Genomic DNA, 20,763 nt, shown 5'->3' on the forward strand with positions numbered 1-20,763 from the left:
CTTCGAGCTGCCTGTGTGCAGGGCACCCTGGGAGGGTCTCGAAGTTTACGCGACAACCCCCAAGAAGCGGGGGATGAGAGCTGGCCGGTAGATTCCTAGGTTCCTTGGGGACAGTTCTGAGGCGTGTCCTGCAGGGTCTGGAGGTGTGGATGACGATGGTAACCTGCTCATGAAGGCATGAGCCTGCAGCTTCCCTCTTCACTGCCTTTACTTTCTTGCTCCCTCGCCTGGACTTTCTGGGATCACCTCGCCGAAATCTCGGGCTCAGGGGCTGCTTTGCATAAAACCTAACCTGAGAGCCTCATCTACAGGTGCGGAGTGGGTGGACGATGGCCCTGGGGTGCACATCGCCAGGCCGCCGACCTGCGGCCCCGAGCGCCCACCTCTCAGCCCTTCCCTCCTGAATCAAGTGAGAAAGAGCAGCGCTTCCTCCACCTCTGCCCCCTAATCCCACCGTCCCTGGTGAGGTCAGCACCCGCGGTGGCCGGATCTGTGTGGCCGATTCCTGTGCAGGAACCCGGCCCGGTGCTTCCTGTGGGCGCAGGCCTGCGGGGCTCCGACAGCCAGCCGCGGTGCCTCATCAACTGCCTGATGGGCCGGGACCAGTGACCTGTGAACTGACTCTGAGGGACAATTCGGCCTTCCCCAGCTGGCTTCAAAGGAGCGATTACGGACCATCCAGGAAATAATACATTTCATGGAAAAGACCGTAATTATGGAGTATTGAGTAAATAATATGTGCTTTTTAAAAGTCTGCAATTATGTATTTATCCTATCTGTAATTAGGGAATTTTTAAAGGGTGCATTATAGGTAATTTAAAAATAAAATAATGACACCACTCAAAACAAACAGCCCCAAACAAAGACAATTCAGGCCACCCCAAACTCAGCTGAGTGATGATTTCAGGAGAGCCGCTGTCCTTGGCTTCGGGGAAACCATATGGCCCATGTTTTTTTTTTGTTTTGTTTTGTTTTGGTTTTGGTTTTTTTGGCCTGAGTGAGGTGAGCTTGACCCCAACCATGGTTTGACGTCAGAAGTTCGCCATCACTAAGATTCTCTCCTTGACCGGCCTTTTCCTGGATTGCCTCAATCCTCAGGGATCTCTTCCTTGTAGGACGCAGCCACAGGTGGCAACTCGTGCTGGCAGCCTTTCCTCACCTTGGTTCTCCTAGAAGCGTCAGAGTCCAATGTGGTGGGCCACCTGTCGTGGGTGGCTATTTAAATTTCAACAAGTTAAAATTTAAAACATGGAAATATTCGGTTCCTTAGTTGTCCTCATTGCATTTCAAGCGCTCAATAGCTCCACACAGCTAGCAGCAATTATACGGGGACAGCACAGGGACAGAACATTTCCATCATGGCAGGAAGTTCTCTCGGACCGAGTTGCTGTAGAATCAACCAGGTGCCTGGGTGGTATAGACCTGGTCTGGACAACTGTGGTGAAGGGAGCTTGTATCCTCCCCACTGGCCTGCCTGGTGAGTGTACCCCTGTACATCCTTCTTTCTGGAAGCCTCCTTGATGTCCCCAGTGGTCAACTCCCCATCCTTCCTCTCTTACTTACGACACTCTCTTGCCCTTCTTTTTTCACGCCTGTCTCTTCTACCCTGGGGAGCCCTGTCTCATTCTCCTCCACGGCCCTGCATCCCAGGCCAGGATCTAGAATGTTGGTAGAGAGGACCCAGCTCAAAAAATCTCTGTGAAAGCCATCTCCCTTCCTCACATCCTTGTTCCACAGCTCAGCGTCTACGTCTGTCCCATTGCTCTTGGGCACGTAAACTGCAAACCCAAGTGCAGCATGTTGTGGAAGGCTGTGCATACTACCCACGTGTACCTTGTGTTAGTTGGCACTTGTCTTTGCCCGGCATTGAGGGCGGGCAGCGAGGTGAAGGCACGCCAGGCAGGGTCTAGGGGTGCAGGGTCCTCACTGCTGACTCTCTCCTGGTGATGAGGCTCAGGAGCCTGACCTGGGAACGGGATCGGGGGCAGGTCCTGGGGGTGCCATGTAGGGCTGGTGGAGCCCCAGAGGAGCGAGGAGGTGAGATGTGGCCAGGGTGCTGCCAGACAGACAGCTCAGGTGTGTCGAGGGGGGACCTGGACACGAGCCCCAGCAGCAGAACCTCCTTGTCCTGCTCTTCATCCCCTTGATTCCTTAAGTGGAGCTTTGTAGAAAGATAATGCTGGTCTTGGTTGTGTTAAGGGAGGCCAAGGGCCCAGGGCCCCAGGGGGAAGAGGTCCCTTGGGGCGGCAGGGGGACTGGAGGCTAGATTCTGTCGTCCAGGAAGGCAGAGCTCAAGGTCACGGTACCTACAGGCCCCAGCCCTGCCTCTCTCCCTACCAAGGGGCTCTCTGGCCAAGCTCAGCAGGTGCTAAGCTGTAGTTATTTTTCCTTTTCCTTTTTTTTTTTTTAAAGGGAAGCCAGTTTATTTTACCTCGGCCTTCCCGTCTGTGTCCCGGAGCCGGGGATGACACCTTATTTGCTGAGACCCACTGTGTGCCTGGCCCCATGGGGCCCTGGACCAGAAGCCAATGCCTGTGGGATGAGGGGATGACGGGCGGGCGGCTGGGCCCGGTTCCCCTGTGACCAGGGCGTGAGCCACAGCCCCGAACCAGCCCCTCTGCGCTTCCGGCTCCTTCACCGAGAAATGCCCCCTCACGGACGTGCTGCGGGAACCCCCGGGGCGAATGCAGGTGAGCGGATGCTTCAGTTTTTAGTTGAAAACTCTTAGAGTTTTGCCGCATTAGTGTATGTGTGCATCCAGAAGTAAAAGTGAGAGAGGATCCGAGGGTGAAACTCATCCCCAGCGCCTCCCCCTGTCCCCCGCCCCGTCCCCTCCTCCCGCTGAGCTGGACTCGGTGACCTGAGGGCCTCTGCGGATACGGGGACCTTCAGGGCAGCCCAGACCTGGGTCTCTTTCCCTCCGTTGCACGCCAGCTGTAGCCTGCTGAGCGCACTGCTCTGCGCTTGGGGTTTCACGTGGTGTTGGTGCATCTGCAAGAAACTTCGTGTCTTTCGAAGGACAGTCGTCCCGGAGGTGCTCCTGAGGTCCTTGAGGGTGGGATTGGGCGGCCCCCGCTGAGCACAGCATGGCTGAGCCGGGACCCTGGGGCCCAGCGGAGCACGATCTCGGCTGGCGTGGTGGCTTCTGTCCCCACATCTGCAAGCTGGGGACAAGAAGACCTCCTTTCTGGGGGAGGGGGGTGTTGCCAGGATGCAGGAGAGGCCCCGGGCGGACCGTGCCTCGCACATAGCAGGTGCTCAGGGCGGAAGCGGCTGGGTAAGAGCGCGGGGCGCGAGGGCTGCTCTGAGGCTCGGCGCTGCCCTCCAGCTGCGGAGGGGGCAGGGCTGGCGGCCAGGTGCCCGCTCCAGGTCGCCTGCACCTCCTCACTTGTGTCCCGTCGGAGGCCGGGTGAGAGGTAAATCCTGCCCGCGTAGCAGCGGGGCGTCTAGCAGGAACCTGTCAGGTCCGATCCGGATGCCGAGTCGGGTTGTCACGGCGGAGGCTGTGCCAAGGCAGCACGCCGGCCCCCGCCCAGCTCGTGTCCCCGCTGCCTGTTTGGACAGGCTTACACGTCCCCGCCAACCCCCGGAGGCCACCAAAGCTGCTCTCAATGTTGGGGAGGCCCCCACGTCCTCTCGCTGCCCCCGTGTGCCCCTGGTGTGGAGACCCAGGCAGGACGTGTGCACATGGACCCCGCTCCCTTCCAGCCTGTCACCTCTGGTGTCGTTGTAGTGCCCTTGCCGCTCCCCTGTCCCCCCTGTCCCCCCGACCCATCTTCCTCCTCGGCTCCGGAGTCACCGACTCACAGACTCCCCTTGATCGTCTCTCCCCTGGCCCACTTCCCCCTCTGCTCCCTCAGACAGGGTGGCTGCCTCTGCCCCAAACTTGCTGGGCTGGGCTGGACTCGTGGGGTGTGGCCCAGAGACGACCTCCAGCCCCTCTGAGAGTTTCGGCGCATCCTTCCTGTCCTTTGCTCCCTAGTGGTAGCCTCACATCCTCCAGCCCTGCTCCCAACTGCCTCTCCCTCCTTCCAGCCCCTTCTTTTACCAGATACCAAGCTCCAGGTGGGCTGCCCAGGACACCAGGGTTCCCCAGGTGTCATTTCCTTCGGGGACCACAGTATAGTCTCACAGCTGGGAGTGGCCGTGGGAGTCCCACTGTGTGCCCTCAGATCCCCCGCTCGCTGTGCACTTCACCTCCCCAGTCTCCGAGTCCTCATCTGAGCACCGGAGGAATTGTACCCACCTCTGCTAGTCAGACGAGCACGTGCTCACCAATGACCTTGCAGGGCACCTGGCGCAGAGTAAGCCGCTGATACGTGCCAGCTTTAGTGTCACGCTGCTGGTCTCCTGATTTGTATCTCAGGAAGAAATCGTCTGACTAGCATCCCACCCACCACGTCGAAGAGAAGGCGGCCTAGTAGGGGACAGCGGAGAAGGTAGTGGCACTTTATTTTCTGTGGGAAAGATCCTATATCTAATTCATTTTACTCCCTCCAGGTCTCCCCACTGCCATCTGGGCCCAACCACCTAATCCCTCCCCCACAAAAGGGATTCCCAGGCTCCCAGAACCCTGACACATAAACCTCGGGCCCTTCAGGCAGGTGCCAGCCACAGGAGTAGTGGGTTTACAAGGTAAGGGTGTATAAGATGTGACAGGCCCGGAATTAGCAATGCAATTCCTCTGTCATTTTTATCATTGGCCCCTGCAGGGAGGAGCTGATTAAATGGATATTCAACTCTTTGCATTAATGTGCATCCAGCTTCAATTTGCATTTCATTAGCTGCACAAAAAGCATAATTTTATTATTTGCCGTTGGAAAGCAGATCTCTGCTAACAAGCAGCTACACGCTGTTACTGAAATATGATGTGACTGACTTGCTCTGCTGTCTCGCTCGCGCTGCCGTCCTTGCCCCTCTGCAGACTCCGGCTCCCTTTTGAGGTGTGGTGCAAGGCGGTCTTGGCCTCATCGTGGCAGGCTGGGTTCCCGTGCTAGCCCCGACCCCTCAGAGGGCTTCTCTGCCTTCCCTGGATGGCCAGCTGGGGACCCATGGGTCGCATTTTCTGAGGCATCTAGGGAGGCAGGGGTCGACTACTACCGTCGCCCCAATAATCATATAACAATGTGACCACTGCGCCGACAGTAATTCCACCATCATTAGACCACCACCAGTATTCACATGGTCGTGGCTGTCACTACCACTTTCATCACCTCCATCACCATCACCTCCTCCAGTTTCACCACGTTGGCCCTTCAGTAGCCACCACCATCACTATCACCCTCTCCTCCTCCTCTGCCACCATCATTTCCACTGCCCTCATCCGTGTATCATTTCCACCTTCTCTACTATCTTTCCTCCTGTCACCCCCACTGTCATCAACTCCATCATTATCACTTCTACTGCTCCTGCCATATTGATATGAGTATGGCCACAACCATTACCATTATCACCATCACCATCTTCACCTCCACTCCTACCTTCTACCCCCCCACCACACAATTGTCACTAACCCCACCACTCTGTCACTACCACCCCAATCATCTCCATCACCACCATGACTGTCATCATCACCAATCCCATCATGACCATCACCATCATCTCCTCCATGCCAGTTTGTTCCTGGTGATGGCCATTACCACTGTCATTGTCATCAACTCCATGGCTACTTCCGCCACTGCCACCACCTCTACTCCTACTACCACAGCCATATTGGACATCACCCTCCACCATCATCACCTCTGCTGCTACTAGAGCCTACCACCTCCATTGCTGTCACCACCACTACTCTCATTGCTTCCTCCATCCCCATACTTTGACCCCCACCACTGATTTTTATCATCAGCACTCTCTCCATTGACACCATTGCTATTATCATGATTACCATCACCGTCCTTGTCATCTCTACCAACACCAGTGTCTCCGTTTCCCCCACGACAATGAGTTTCTTGGCCCTGCGTGATGTTGATGGGGTAAGCAGACTGAATGGAACCCTTGAGGGCCCCCCAGGGTGCCCCAGAGCAGGGCCCACCAATGCCGTGAAGGGGATCTGGAGATTGGAGCAAAGAGAGGTGTAGTAAAACCCGTTCAGTGAAAAGATGACTTTGGAGCAGATAGAACTGATCGCTGATTAACCATGGGGCCTTGAGTAAGTCACATTTCCGAGTCTTAGCTTCGTCATCTGCAAAGCAGGGCTCATAATATCCTCTTCACTGAGTTGCATCTGAATTCAATGAGAACGCTTCAATGTGGACGCTGAGGATGTGCAGAGTGGACACTGTTCTCCACACAGATCCCTTTGGGTCTCCTTTAATGGGTTTTTCTTGTCACCCAGCCCTGCCCTGGCCCAGCTTCTGCATGCTGCTTTCCTGTAGCTCGCAGTTGCAAGCTTCTTCGCAGGCCCACCTTTAGGTTATCCCAGTCACTTCACCCAGAGGGGCTGAGAGCAGGAAGCATGCCCTGAGTCATCTGTAACCAGTGTCCAGCGAGGCAAGGAGTGTAGAAGTCCAACTTCTTTGCTTTGGGGTGGGGCAACCTTGTTGGGTATGACTCTACCCCAGAGCTCTGTGCAGGGTCAGGCCAGGCCGGGGCTCCCCCTGTGTCTGTATCATTGCGTGGCTACCTTTTCATCTTGCTTCCCCCACTCCCTTAACAGGTTCTCTTATTAATAAGAACAAGTTATTTTTTTTTTAAGATTTTATTTATTTATTCATGAGAGACACAGAGAGAGAGAGAGAGAGAGAGAGAGGTAGAGATACAGGCAGAGGGAGAAGCAGGCTCCATGCAGGGAACCTGATGGGGGCCTTGATCCCTGGACCCTGGGATCATGACCTGAGCCAAAGGCAGATGGTCAACCACTGAGCCTCCCAGGTGTCCCTCCCAAAAGCAAATTTGTAAGACATCACCTGCACCCAAACCTTCCTCCTGGGGTCTACTTCTGACATGGAACATAGCAGGATTTCAATGCACACCAGCTTCTCCCCTCTGCTCCTCACATTCCTCGAGGGCGCTAGGTCACAGAGGGTTTTCACACGCGTTGTTCATTGGAAGTGTACGCTGACCCTGGCCGTTTCTTACAGCAAGAATTATTATCCCCATTTTGCAGACATAAAACTGAGACCCATATACAAGATCATGGAGCTGGTGAGATGAAAATGTGGGACTTGAAGCCTGTCTTCTGAATTCCAGCCCAGCCCTCTTCCCACGGGGCTCATGGGGGCTCAGGCCTGGGACAGCATCTTTGGACGGTGATAATGGGTCGGTTGCCAGGTAGCAAGTTCTGACTCCATTCCGTTTTCTCACATCTTGAGCACAAAAAGAGTCACCAACCATAATGGGCTCACCACAGAAGAAGGGGTGGCCCAGCTGGCTTAAAAGGAAGACCATGCAGTGAAAGTGACCTGCTTTCTGCCGGCACGCAGTGTGACCTTGGGCAGACTGCTTCATCTGTCTGAGCCCTAGTTTCCCGTCTCGTCCCCCCAGCCCCTTGGTGAGGCAGGGGCTGTTATCATCCCAATTTTTCACATGACTGGAAGTTGTAATAGATGTTCTGAGAAGGGAAGAGAGATCACAACAGACGATGAGATGCTCTTGTCTCCCTCCCCCTGCTCAGGAATCCTCTGTGCCATGTCTCTGACAAAGGACGTCTGGCTTCAGCTCAAGTACTTCTCCACGCCAGGGACTCTTGTCGCACTCTTGCGAGGTGGGCCTTCTTGCCTCCCACAGAGCGACGGACCTTCCTATGATTTTCATTCACTGGGTCGGGTTGAGTTTTAGGGGTTGCTCAGAATGACCATGCCCTTCAGGGATTTGAAGACAACCTCCTATGTCCTTGAGTCTACTCTTTCCGAAACTGGTCCCAGTAGGAGGGGGTAGGACAGTCCCTTCCACATCACTGCCCCCCACCCCCACCCCATTCCCGCATCATTTCATTCTGCACCTGTGCACACCAGCTCTCCATCAAGGAGCTCACGATAGCCTGTCAGTGCTGTTTGTGTCTGACTCCCCCACGGGTGCTTTTTTGAGGGTGGGGACCTCATCTTGGTTCTCTTTAGAATCTATAGGGTCCTGCCCTGGCCCGGAGGAAGTCCATAAAAGTAGCATAATAAAAGTGGTCGTTGGAGTCAGGCCGACTTGCATTCAGATCTCAGCTCTACTGCTTAGTCTTAGGCAAGGCACTTTGCTCCCTGGAGACTCAGTTTCTTCATCTGTGAAATGGGCCTGGTGGTATCACCTACCTCCCAGGGCTGTGTGTGAGGCTCAAATGGCATCATGAGTGGAGAATGTCAAGTCCTGTACCCAGCCCTGTACCCACCCAGCAGTGAAACGCATCTAGAACTGAGAAGTGACCCACTCTGCTTGAACGGGGTAGCTGGAGCTGGACATGATCCTTGGCAGGGCGGGGGAGTGGGGTGGGGGGAGGGTCTCTGAGCAGCCCAAGGTGTTCTGGGCCTTTCACCTGCCTGGTCCCACAGCATTCTCACTCGGCCTGGTGCCCCGAGGTTGGCTGTCTCCCAGGGGAGTCGCCAGGTGGGAGAAGGCCTCGGGCGGCGGAATGCAGATGGAACGGAGTGGGCGAGCTCCAGCGCTGAATGCTGTGGTTTGAATGGATACACGTCTCCAGACTTCAAGGCAAGCATCTCTGGCCAAACCCACTGTGGAGATCCTAAATTGGCACCCTGTGGAGTGAGCTGTCTGATTCTACAAAGGCAGTATTTCTGGTTTTCAAAGGAACTGAATAATTTAAAATGCACAAGACAAAAAGTGGGATTAAAGCGATCTGATAGGCTCTCCAGGCTGGGGTATCAATTATACACACTCAACTCGTAAAGCCTTATTTGTGAGATTCAGAATTTATTATCTGTCTGAAGCACTAATTACCAGGTTTTTCTCTTTTAGTCTTACAGGTCTCTTTTCAAATTTATTTTCTCGCTCCCTCCCGCCTCCCCCACCACCCCACTGGGGCCCAACGAGTCCTGTTCCTAATAGGGATGCCCAGGCACTGCTGACTTGAGGAAAGACAGAGGGAGATGTTTGGGTTTGGCTTGTCCCACTCTGGGCGCTTTGAGGAAGCAGGAAGGAGGGCAGGAGGACTCTGTGGTGTTACAGGTTAAGAAAGGGACTGTCCCATTTTAAGATTTTGTCCAAGTCGTGTATGTGTGTTGACAAAGAAGGCTGGTGTGCTTTGCTTGTCCTTTCCCGTGTAACTCGTCTTCCTCCGAACTAGTAACCACCCTGGTCTTCTGCTTGCCTGCCTACCTGCCTGCCTGCTGCCTGCCTGCCTATCTGCGTGCCTACCTGCGTGCCTACCTGCATGCCCACCGCTCATTCAGCTCCGATGGCAGCTGCCCTCCTACGCCTTCTCACAGAGGTTTCACATGCCTGGGGCACGCTATCGATTTTGTCATCCTGAACAATCCTACCCGAGTCTCCCATCCCAATGGCCCTCAGAGGTGACAGCATTCGATGCCTGGCCCCCATCTCATCCCAGGCCTTCGTTTGTCACCATCCTCAGGACGCCCTTCCCATCTCTCCTCAATCGCCTCCATCTATGGTCTCCCTCTGCGTTGGTTTGCAACTTTGTTTTGGCAGATTACACCCCGAGAGCTTTTAAGGAAGGATCCATGAGAAGCAAAAACTTGCCTTTCTGAAAATCACTCCTGATGATTCAGTCGGATGTGGAATCCAGGGTTGGATGTTTTCTTTCAGAAATGGGAAGAATTTTGAGGCGCCTGGTTGGCTCAGTTGGTTTAGCATCTGTCTCCAGCTCAGGTCATGATCTCAGGGTCCTGGGATGGAGCCCCTGCATCAGGCTCCATGCTCAGTGGGGAGACTGCTTCTCCCTGTCCTTCTGCTCCTCCCCCTGCTCATGCTCTCTCTCTCTCAAATAAATAAATAAAAATCCTTTTAAAAAAAAGAAATGGGAAGAATTTTCGCTATGATCACTTGGTACCCAATGATGTAAAGACGTCAATGCCATTTTGCCTTCTCCGTCTTTGCATATTACCCGTTCTTGGTTTTCTTGTGAAAGCTTAAGGGAGTTTGGGGTCTCCTCGTCGGAGTGGGAGATTTCAGAGCTGACCTTGCTCTGCTGTGCTGATGCTCTGTTTTATCCATTGTGTGGAGCACTTAATGGAACTTTTACTTTATAAACTCATGCCCTCTAGTTCTGGGAAATTTTCCCAAATTATTTCTTGGATGCCTTCCTTCCCCCTGTTTCTTTGGTTTTATCTTTCTGGGAACTTGTAATGTGTATATCGGACTTCCTGGATTCGTCTTCTAACTTTATCTTTTTTTTTTTTTCCTTTTCCTTTGGTGTCCTTGACCTTCTTTTTGAAATCTTCCTTCTGTTTTATCTTCTAGTGGTTTTACTGAGCTCCACCACTTTCTTTTTTGATACTTTATTCTCAAATCACTCTCCACACAGCCCCCGAGTGGTTGTGTGGAAATGTGGGCACATTGTATTGAAGACCTTCTTGGTTCTCCATGGCCTGAGGAAGAAGTCTCTTGTTCTTGGTACGACTGTAGGCCCTGCCTATTTCTCTTGCCTCATCACATGAAACCTCTCCATGTAACGGAGGCTGCAGCTGCTCCAGCCAACTCACCACACTGGAGACATGAAGCCATCTCTTACCTCCATGCCTTTGCTCAGACTGCTGCTTCTGCCTAGAATTCTCCTGCCCTGGCTTTGGCCTGCCTTCTCCATGGAACTATGAAGTCCTTGAGGGTGGGAGCAGTATTATAGTCATATTTGTTTGTCCCATTCCCACTAAGCCCCTGGCCCGTGGCATGTAGGCATTCAACTGATATTTGAAGATACTTGATGAACACATGGTGTTTGTTGAGTGGACTTGTAAACCTCTGGACTAGACTCATGGGAGTCCACGGATGAGTCCAACCACAATCCCTGTCTTTGGGTGATTATATAAAGTAGGGTGAGTCCCAATTATGTTTATATATATGTGAGCGCACACATACATACATACATGTTTGAACATGGCAGACTGTGATCAGTGCATTAAGAAAGGGATACACACTATGCAAGGAGAATTATTTGAAAATTTTATTTATTTATTCATGAGAGACACAGAGAGGCTGAGACATAGGCAGAAGGAGAAGTAGGCTCCCTGCGGGAAGCCTGATGTGGGACTTGATCCCAGGACCCTGGGATCACGACCTGAGCCAAAGGCAGACGCTCAACCACTGAGCCACCCAGACATCCAGTGAAAGGAGAATTTTTGAAAAAACAAACTCTTAGCCAATCTATTTATTTTTATTTTTTTATTTTTATTTTTTTTTTAGCCAATCTATTTAAATTAAACTCCAAAACTTTTGTAAGAGGCATGGGAGTGTTTACCCCTTGGAGTAGCACGTAGGCTTGGCCGTTTCTGTCTGAGCCTCTGCCTTTCTGGGTGGACTTCTCCCTTTGGTCCCTGCCTCCATCTTTCTGGGCTGCTCTATCCTTCTCTTAAGGACAAGTTGAAACCATTTTCCATTTGCTTCAACACTGAGCAGCAGACTGCAGTTTCCAAAAATTCCCCTTTTGTAAAGCAGAAGCAAATTGAGAAGAGCTGAATTCTTGAGGTTTCGGCTAACCTTAGTGCCATGGTGGCATGTGTACTCTGTCCAAAGGGAGCTTGTTTTGACAGGAAGCTACCATTTATTCAGTGTGCTCTATGCATTGGGCACTGTGCTAAGTGCCGGAGGTAGGTGATCTCAGATATGAGGTCGCAACCTCACAATGGATCAATGGGCTAGGTACTACCTCCATCATTTCATACACAAGGAAGCCAAAGCCTCAGAGGGATTAAGTGATTAGCACAAGGTCACACAAGCCGAAAAGGCTGAGGCAGCCAGGACTCAAACCCAAGTCTGATGACTCCATCCTTTAGCACAGTAAGGGAGAAACACGAGAGAAAAAAGGAGGGCACACACTTTTGCATTTGGGATTTCTATCCAGGGGTTCCTGGCAAGAGATGCCTGAGGGGAACCAGGACAGTGAGGTGGGGCTGTAGGTGACCCACGTGCCTGTTGTCCCTGGGGCCAAAGCAAGATAGAGATGTGACCTCGGGAAACCACTGTTTTTTCGACTCCACAGCTTGCACGACATGTAGGGGTGAGGAGCAAGGAGGTGGCCCCCAGGGGCTGTCCTGGTGAAGCAGGTACAAAAGCAGTGGGAGATTTAGTTGTGCAGCCTGAAGATGGAAGGGACCTCAGAGACTGTCTAGCCCTATCCCCTTTTTTCATTCCTCAGGAGGAAGGCTGAGCCTCCCAAGGCCGCCCGGTGGGTGAAGTCAGGGACTGGCTTGTGGTCCAGGCCTCCTATTGCCCATCCCAGGGCTCCTCTCATGGCACTTCAGACACACTTCTCTGCTTCTGGAGGACAAAGTACTCTCCCAAGAACATAGCCCAGAGAGCCCGGACAGAACCAAGAACAACTGAAGATGAGTTTGGAGAGCAGAATATGATCCAAATTATTCTAAAACACCACTTGGGTTTTTCAGAAAGGAGGTGCCTTTTTTTTTTTTTTTTTTATTAGTTTGTGTGCTTGAGAGCAACTCCAACCACCAAGGAAGATGTGCCTTGGGAGGCCTGTCACGACGGAGACAGTCCTCATTTTGAAACTTCTAAATGAATCCCAGTCTTGTCATTGAAAGACTGCTGGGAGAGAGTGAATTGGCACATCATTATGGAAAACAATTAGTCATTATCCTGACAAGCTGAAGATGCTTCCACCCTATGATCCAGAAAGTCTATTCCTCGGAGTAGAACCTAAAAAATCTCTTGGATGTGTGTTCTGGGAGGAACGGATGAGAATGTTCCTGCAGGATTACCAGTGATAGTGAAATAAAAGGACACAGCGCAAATGCCCACCACGTGACAGAGGATGAGTCAATCGTGTGTGTTCACACCATGGGGGATGAGTGAACTGCAGCTTTCCTTTTTTTTTTTTTTTCCTTTAAGGATTTTGTTTATTTACTCATGAGAGAGACACACAGAGAGAGGCAGAGACACAGGCAGAGGGAGAAGCAGGCCCCCTGCGGGGAGCCCAATGGGGGACTCGATTCCAGGACCCTGGGGTCATGACCTGAGCTGAAGACAGACGCTCAACCACTGAGCCACCGGGAGCCCCTGAACTACAGCTTTAAACGATAATGTGGATAAATCTCAGGAACATAATGGTGAGGGAAAAGACCAAGTCTCTGAAGACTACCTAGAGTATGGTCTTATTTATGGGAAATTAAAGAAATTAGCAGCAGAAGTACTCGGTTGGGGCACAAACCTATACAGTGAAGTTATAAAGAAGAGCAAAGGACCGAGAAGAAGGAAGTTCAGGTAGTGGTATGGGGGCAGGCAGGGAGGGGCGCAGAAGGCTGAAAGAGCAGCCAATTGATTGCAGCTGGGTGATGGGTATATGGGGGAGGGTATGGGGTGTTCTTATTTTACCCTTACACATGTTTCATCATTGTTACTCCGTATTCCAGTACATTTTCAAGATTTAAAGGTGCAGATTTAAGGGGACAATTTAATAAAATACAGGTAAATAAACAAAAAATACAAGTCACTCACTCTCTCACCCCGAGGAGGTAAACACGGGTAACCTTTTGGAGGAGGTTATTCTGGGCTTTCATTTACGCTGTTTGGTCACGCCTCTGGTCTTTACTCATGTGTATGCTCAGGCTGAGACGGAGCTGGGACCCAGCTGCTTCTTCCAGGAGGCAGACCTGGTGATTCTCTTCCCCCGCCCCTGGTGGTGATCTGTGTAGCAGCGGATTTTTGTTTTGGGGGTTGTGATGGAGGAGGTTTCGTTTTATTTATTTATTTATTGAAGAATTTATTTATTTATTCACAAGAGACACGGAGAGAGAGAGGCAGAGGCACAGGCAGAGGGAGAGAAGCAGGCACCCTATAGGGAGACTGATGCAAGGCTTGATCCCAGGACCTCAGGATCACGACCTGTGCCAAAGGCGGATGCTCAGCCATTGAGCCACCCCGGGGGTCCCTGGAGGAGGTTTTAGAATTTTTTTTTTAATTTTCTGAAGCACAGGAGTGGGACAAAAGAAGAGACCCCTGACTGGCCTAAAGAATTGATTTTTGGTCCAGATGGGAGAGGGGATGGGCAGAGTGAATTGAGTGGTGTTAATATATGAGTCGTGATGAGACCTGAATCTCAAGGAGGCTGACTTTGGGGCCAGGACCATGTGAGTTCAGTGCTAAAATTGAGTGGTGGTGTGAGATGGGGCCAGGGAGGTCTGGGGTGGGACAGCCCCTACCAAGCCCGAGAGAGGATCCAGCCTGCCCAGCACCTGCCTGGCCCGTGGTCCTCAGAGGAGAGACGGTCATGCTTTTTCCTGAGGACACGTGAGACACCTGCATTGTCCCCCAGCAACAACAGGGAGGTGATAAGACTTTCAAGTTATGCAGGTGGGAGCATAGGATTTGAATATTAATGATAACGTAACTACATTTACATGCACAGCTGTCCTTAAATGATATTTGATTAAATAATTTTTAATGGTTGCCATAGTATTCTATTGTTTGGATGTAATGTGGTTAATTTATCTGATCCCTTATTGTTGGGAAATGAAATTGTTTCTCTCTACAAGCAACCCTGCAATAAATATTTGTGAACACTCATGACTATTTCCTAAGGAGGCATTCCTGGAAATAGGCTTACTAGCACAATGGGTTTGCAGAATTTTAAGGCTTTTGATACAAATTGCTAAACTGTCCTCCAGGATGAATGTGTGAATTTATACTCCCACAAGCAGTAAATAAAAGTAGCTGCTTCCTCACACTCTTTCCAAGATGAGATATTATTATTTAAACATATATTTTGCAAATTGAAGGCTCAAAAATCATGGTGTCTCATTTTTATTTGCATTTCTTTGGTTTCCAGAGAAGATAAACTTTTTTCATGTTTATTGAACATTTATTTGTTAGACATTATTTGTCCGCATTTTGTCATTTTTTCCCTCCTATCTGGATATTCATAGTTTTCTTTCTTTTTATTTTTTTAAAAGATTTTATTTATTTATCCATGAGAGACACAAAGAGAGAGGCAGAGACATAGGCAGAGGGAGAAGCAAGATCCCTGTGGGGAGTCTGATATGGGGCTCGATCCTGGGACTCTGGGATCACACCCTAAGCCAAAGGCAGACACTCAACCGCTGAGCCACCCAGGCATCCCTCATAGTTTTCTAACACAATTTGAAGCCTTGCTGTACGTTGAGGATGTAATTCTTTCTATCATGTGATTTGCATTCTTTCAGTTTGTCTTTTACATTTTTATATATTTTTTATACTTTTATTTTGAAATAATCTCAAGCTTATAGACAAGTTGCGAGTACAAAGACCATTTTTTTTTTTCTCCCAGACCCATTTGGGTGACTGATGCCCATCATCCCTGGCAACTGTAGTGTGCATTTCCTTACAAACAGGGTCGTTCTCCTACATGACTGCGGTATGACCGTCAAACTCAGGAAGCTGACCTTTTACGTGGTACCAGCTGTTCCTGAGACCCAGTCCAACCTTTGCCAGTTGTCCCAACAATGCCGTCTGTAGTGAAAGGATCGAGTTGAGAACCACGTGTTGCACTTGTCATGTCTCTTTATTCTCCTTCAATCTGGAACAGTTCCTTAATCTTTCCTTGACTTTCATGACCTTGACAGTTTTGAAGAGCACAGGCCAGTTTTTTTTTTTTTTTTTTTTGGTTGAATGTCTACTGAAGTGTTCCTTCTGATGTTTCCTCATGATTTGCCCCAGCTTATCCATATTTGGCAGGATAGCAGAAGTGACGCTCAGCTCTTCTCCTTGCATCCCACCAGCTCATGTGTGGTTTGGACTGGTCTCATTACGGAGGGCGAAGCTTTAAACACCTGATTAAGGTAGAGCCCGCCAGATTTTTCCACTGTCAAGTTACCTTACTTCTTTGTAATTAATACCTATTTTGTGGGGAGGTACTTTGAGACTATTTAATGAATACCTTGTCCTCTTCAAACTTTCACTTTCTTCATTTCCATATTTTATCTGTATAAGCTCCTAGATTTCTATTTTATTAGATTCCATTAATATCATTATCTATTTTGATGCTTGATTGGCCCTAGGTTTGGTCAGTAGAAGCTCTTTGAGAGGACTTCTGTATCTTTTTGAGCTTGTCCCCATTATTTTTTTGAACACTTCCTTATTTTTTGACAAATCAAGATGTTCCTCCTCATCTCTGGAATCAGCCACTTCTCCAAGGATCCCTGGTTCCTTTTAGTGAAGAATAGCAGTTAGAAACCAAAATCTGAGTACTAGGTGTGCTCATTGCTCTTGAGGTGTCACTGCTTCCACCCTCTTTGCAGACACACACATATATACATGCATTCACATGTTTACAACTCTATTCATTCTCTATATATCTAGTTATGTTGAAGGCATATATATGTTTATAAAACTCTGAGTTTTTAATGCTTATTCTAATCATATACCATGCGATATACTCTAGCTTTCTTTCTTTCCATTTGGATAACCATCTTCTATGGCAGTGAAAAACCTGGCTCCCACACCATCATCCATAATATATTTAGTTGTTTGATTAATAACTTGTATATTGTCAACCCATCATCACTGCCAGTGTCCTAGGGACACCCTCCAGGATGAGAAGGATGTGTCCTTCTCATCTTATTCAGGCTCCAAGACCCCATTCTGGGTATCTCTTCTCTCTGCCGAGGTTCTGATACCCTGTTCTGGGCTGTCCCCCGCCCCCCACATGGGCTCCTGCACTCACATATATGCCCTTTCAGTGCACATGGGCTCTGATACCCATACTAGGCCACTTTCTGCCCACATGTATGCTCCCTTTGCCCTGTTCAGGCTCTGACACCCATGTTGCTCCCATCCCAGCCCTGCCTGTCTTGACGGGCCCCACCTAATGGTTTTTGGCCCAGAGTAGACTGGAAGGGAAGGGAAGAATGTATATGGTGTATTTCGATGTAGAGACAGTTTACGTTTTAAAGAAAGTGATTCTATCAGATATTTTTGTATGTTTCCTCAATTTAGGGTTATACTTAGGCCTTACCCAGTCATTGTAGCCTGAGTTCCCTCCAAAGCAGAACCTGTGACAAGGGCTTGTATACAGTTTATTGTGGTGAATGATCCTAGGGAAGAGAAGCAGGGGCTGGGAAGAGTGAAAGAGGGAGGGAGGGGAAGCCACTACAAGAAAAATAGGGTTTAGTCCTGCTGGGGGCCTTATCAGGAGCTGTGCTCAGTGTGCCTCAGAGTCATCTCCCTGACAGATGGAAGAGAGAGATATTCACCCTCCAGCTTTATCTCCTAAGGCTCGGGGTTGTCCTAGGGAGTGTTAAATCCTTGTAGTTTGGCATTTGTGTTCACACCAGAATGGCTGAGTGGGCTACTGCAGATGTGCTATAGAGCTGTGCCAGAGAAGTCAGGAGGAGAGACAGACAGAGAGACAGAGGTGGTGTAACTGGGGCAACAGGTTGGCAGAGCACACCTAGGGCAGTGATTTCTACAGCCATAGCTGGGAGGCCGTATGAAGGGGCATGAAGGTGTCGCATATACAACCTGAAGGTAATACCAATGTTAATCTGCATTTTCTATTAACACATTTTTTTTATTTTAATATTTGACCTACCAGAATTTTATTTTGAAGTATAGTTTTTAAAAAAAGATTATTTATTTGAGAGGGAGAAAGAGCACAAGCAGGGAGAGGAGCTGGGAGAGCACAAGCAGACCCTGTGCTGAGCATGGAGCCCAACGTGGGGCTCAATCTCATGACCCTGAGGTCATGACGTGAGCTGAAATCAAGAGTCAGACACTTAACCAACTGAGCCACCCAGGCACTCACTCCTTAAGTGTAGTGTGAGGTAGGGATAGAGTTTAAATTTGTTCCCTGGTGGGTTGGGTAGTTATCCCCAAACCATGGTTCACTGAATCTATATTTTTTCCACAACCATATGAAATTATATCTTCAAAGTATATTAACATTTCAATATTGAGTCTGATTTAATCCTCTGCCTGCCAACTTCTTTGCTGGTACCATACTGCTTTAATTATTGCAGATTTAGAATGCATTTTAATATCTGCAAAGCAAATATCCTTTTAGTGAAGTTCTTTTTTTAGAGATGTATCAATGACTGGTAGTAGTTTATTTTTCTAGAGGAACTTTTGAATCATCACATTTTAAAATTCCCTTTCACCTTCCCCTGGGTGGGAGAGCTCTGTGCTTGTATATTCTTCAGTTAGGCGGCAAACCCTTGTTTCACAGATGGCCAGAAGATGTAAAAGCAAAGAGTATAAAGATGCAGATGGTGTATTCTCACTCACTATGCTGCCTGCCTGTTAATTTTACCTTCACAGCAGTCCCATGACTTTAGAAAGGGGTGACCATTCCGTAAACCACAAGTACAAGGCTCAGAAAGGTTTTGGCTAAGGTCACACCATGAGTACTAGAACATAACAAAAGCACAGTTTTGTATTCAGAAGGCTCACTAGAAAGAGCATCAGTCCAGGAATCAGGATGGAAGTCCTTGCCTCCTCCTCCTCCTCCTCCTCTTCTTCTTCTTCTTCTTCTTCTTCTTCTTCTTCTTCTTCTTCTTCTTCTTCTTCTTTTTTTTTTGAGATTTTATTTATTTATTTATGGGACACACACAGAGAGAGGCAGAGACACAGGCAGAGGGAGAAGCAGGCTCCCTATGGGGAGCCCAATGCAAGACTCGATCCCAGGACCCTGGGATCACAACCCGATCTGAAGGCAGATGCTCAACTACTAAGACACCCAGTTGCCCCAGAAGTCTTTGCTTCTAATGGGAAATCTTTGGTCCTGGTATGTTTCCATTAAAGCATAATTTTCACTGAGTCCAGAAAGATCTGCCTAGGAGTGAAATGTATGAGATTATTAGAACAGAAAATAGTGGAGCATTTCTATGAGGGTCTTTAAATAGAGAGACTGGTTCTAAAGACCGTGTCCCTGACACACACAGCCAGTGCCCCCCTCCCCACTCTTTTAGTCTCCTCTATGGGAGAGAGACTTGGGCTCTGCTGGGCTCTGCTGATGGTGGATGCTCCCTTAGCGGCCACTGCTGGCCTCTGTCATGTTGCCTGCCACTGGCCTGCCTGGGCCTCAGCCCCTTGTGGTCTCCTTAGCCTACTTCCTCTTAGGTTTGTGGCTGGTTCTCTGGTCATCCCTGAGTCAACTTTTCTGTCCTCCCTATCCAGACCCTCCCCAGCTGGGCCAACTCAGCTCTGCAGAAGCATCCCAGGAACAGAGAGATAAAACAAGGAAAGAAATGAGTTTCTTTGGTGAAGTTGCTTCTGGCCCTCAGACACTGCTCTTTTTGGTAAATTTTAACTATTCTAAAGAAACAGGATGCTACTTGTTTCTTGGTGGTGAGAAGGCGTAACCGAATACCTCCTCTGCACCAGGCATTCTAGAGGGCACCATATTTCATCTCCCCAGCAATCCTATAGGAAGCGATACTTATGTCCATGGTACAGATAAGGAAACGGAGTCCGCAGGGCTTTCGAAACTTTGAAACATGCGGCATGTTAACTGCGAAGCCAGGGCTACAATCCAAGTCTGTCCTAACTCCAGGTTCAAGTCCATGAATGTGAGGCTGGCGTCCTACTGCGTGCCAGGCATCGAGTTTTGGCTCTGCAGCTGAGTGGATCAGCTGTGGACAATTTTTTTTTTTTGGTAGGTCTTTATTTTTCTTAGAGCCGTTCTTCATTTTAAGCACATCGTGTGTTGACTTTTGGAGTCTGAGCCACTGATCTGGGCATATTTGGAAAAGCTGTAGAACAGCGATGTACAAAGACCGCATGAGATGAAGTCCTATCTGCTGGGCCAGTCAAGCCTCTTGTGTTTGCTTTCATTTTCCTTTGGCTCGGGAAGGGATGGTTTGGTTCTGCAAACGAAGGCTGAGGACGTCTGCCAGCTTGCTAACTGCCTTGCCCCCTGTCAGATGTGTCAGACTCACAGAACATTGCTCCCCAGCTGCAGGTCCGGGGTTCCTGCGAGTGCCTGAACAGAAAACCACTCGTTTCCCTTCGCAAGAGAGGTGCCCAAAGCAGAGATTTCAATATATTCCAATTTAGCCAAGGGAAGCCAGAACATGGATGCTGTTGCCAAGGAAACCACCTCCTTCCTCCCCGTGTGCTGCACATACGTGGATCACTTCATCTCTCCTGCTCTCCAAGGTAATATCATAGCCCTGTGCTTGGGGAAGGGTTTTTAAAAAGGCATATAAAACCTCTTAGCATCGAGAAGATTCATTAAATGATCTCACTCCAGAGAAGCTTAAATTATTCTTTTTAGACCCTTTTATGCCGAGGATGGGGAAATGGCTGAGTCAGTGCTATCTCTTGTAGCCTAGCTTGGTGTCTTGGTGAAAACAGTTTTCAGGAATAAACAAATCAGGGTTTGGAAGCGTAGACAGGGAGAGGGTGTGTGTAATAATAAGGAGGCCATCGTGTCACGGTCATGTCACTGGCTAATCCCTCCGAGTAGATCTGCTGAGACCACCTTGATCCACGGGCCTCCTGGGTGCGAGGCCACGTTTCACAGGGCAGCCTTCAAAGCGCAGACAAGAGAGGGTCTCTGTTGCAAGGCCACCTGTCAGAGGCCCCTTGTCGGGAAACTGCTTGGGGATTTCTGCTGCCCAGTCTGGTCCTGGGCCACATCTGGGGCCATTTCGGTCCTCATTCCAGTGTCCGGTCTCAGTCGGCCTCCCGCTCCCCCTGGCCACTGCCATCCCCTTC

At 49.7% G+C, this 20,763-nt stretch overlaps 1 long non-coding RNA gene across 1 annotated transcript; it reads left to right on the forward strand.

Annotated features, from left to right (window-relative positions):
- Positions 1 to 4,181: 4,181 nt before the first annotated feature.
- Positions 4,182 to 8,944, forward strand: LOC119871627. The gene is made up of 3 exons (XR_005357589.1): positions 4,182 to 4,439; positions 7,106 to 7,702; positions 8,475 to 8,944. It is a non-coding gene; the product is annotated as an uncharacterized LOC119871627 (long non-coding RNA).
- Positions 8,945 to 20,763: the final 11,819 nt, after the last annotated feature.

This window comes from Canis lupus, chromosome 4, assembly GCF_011100685.1.
Source record: "Canis lupus familiaris isolate Mischka breed German Shepherd chromosome 4, alternate assembly UU_Cfam_GSD_1.0, whole genome shotgun sequence".
Taxonomy (NCBI): Eukaryota; Metazoa; Chordata; class Mammalia; order Carnivora; family Canidae; genus Canis; species Canis lupus.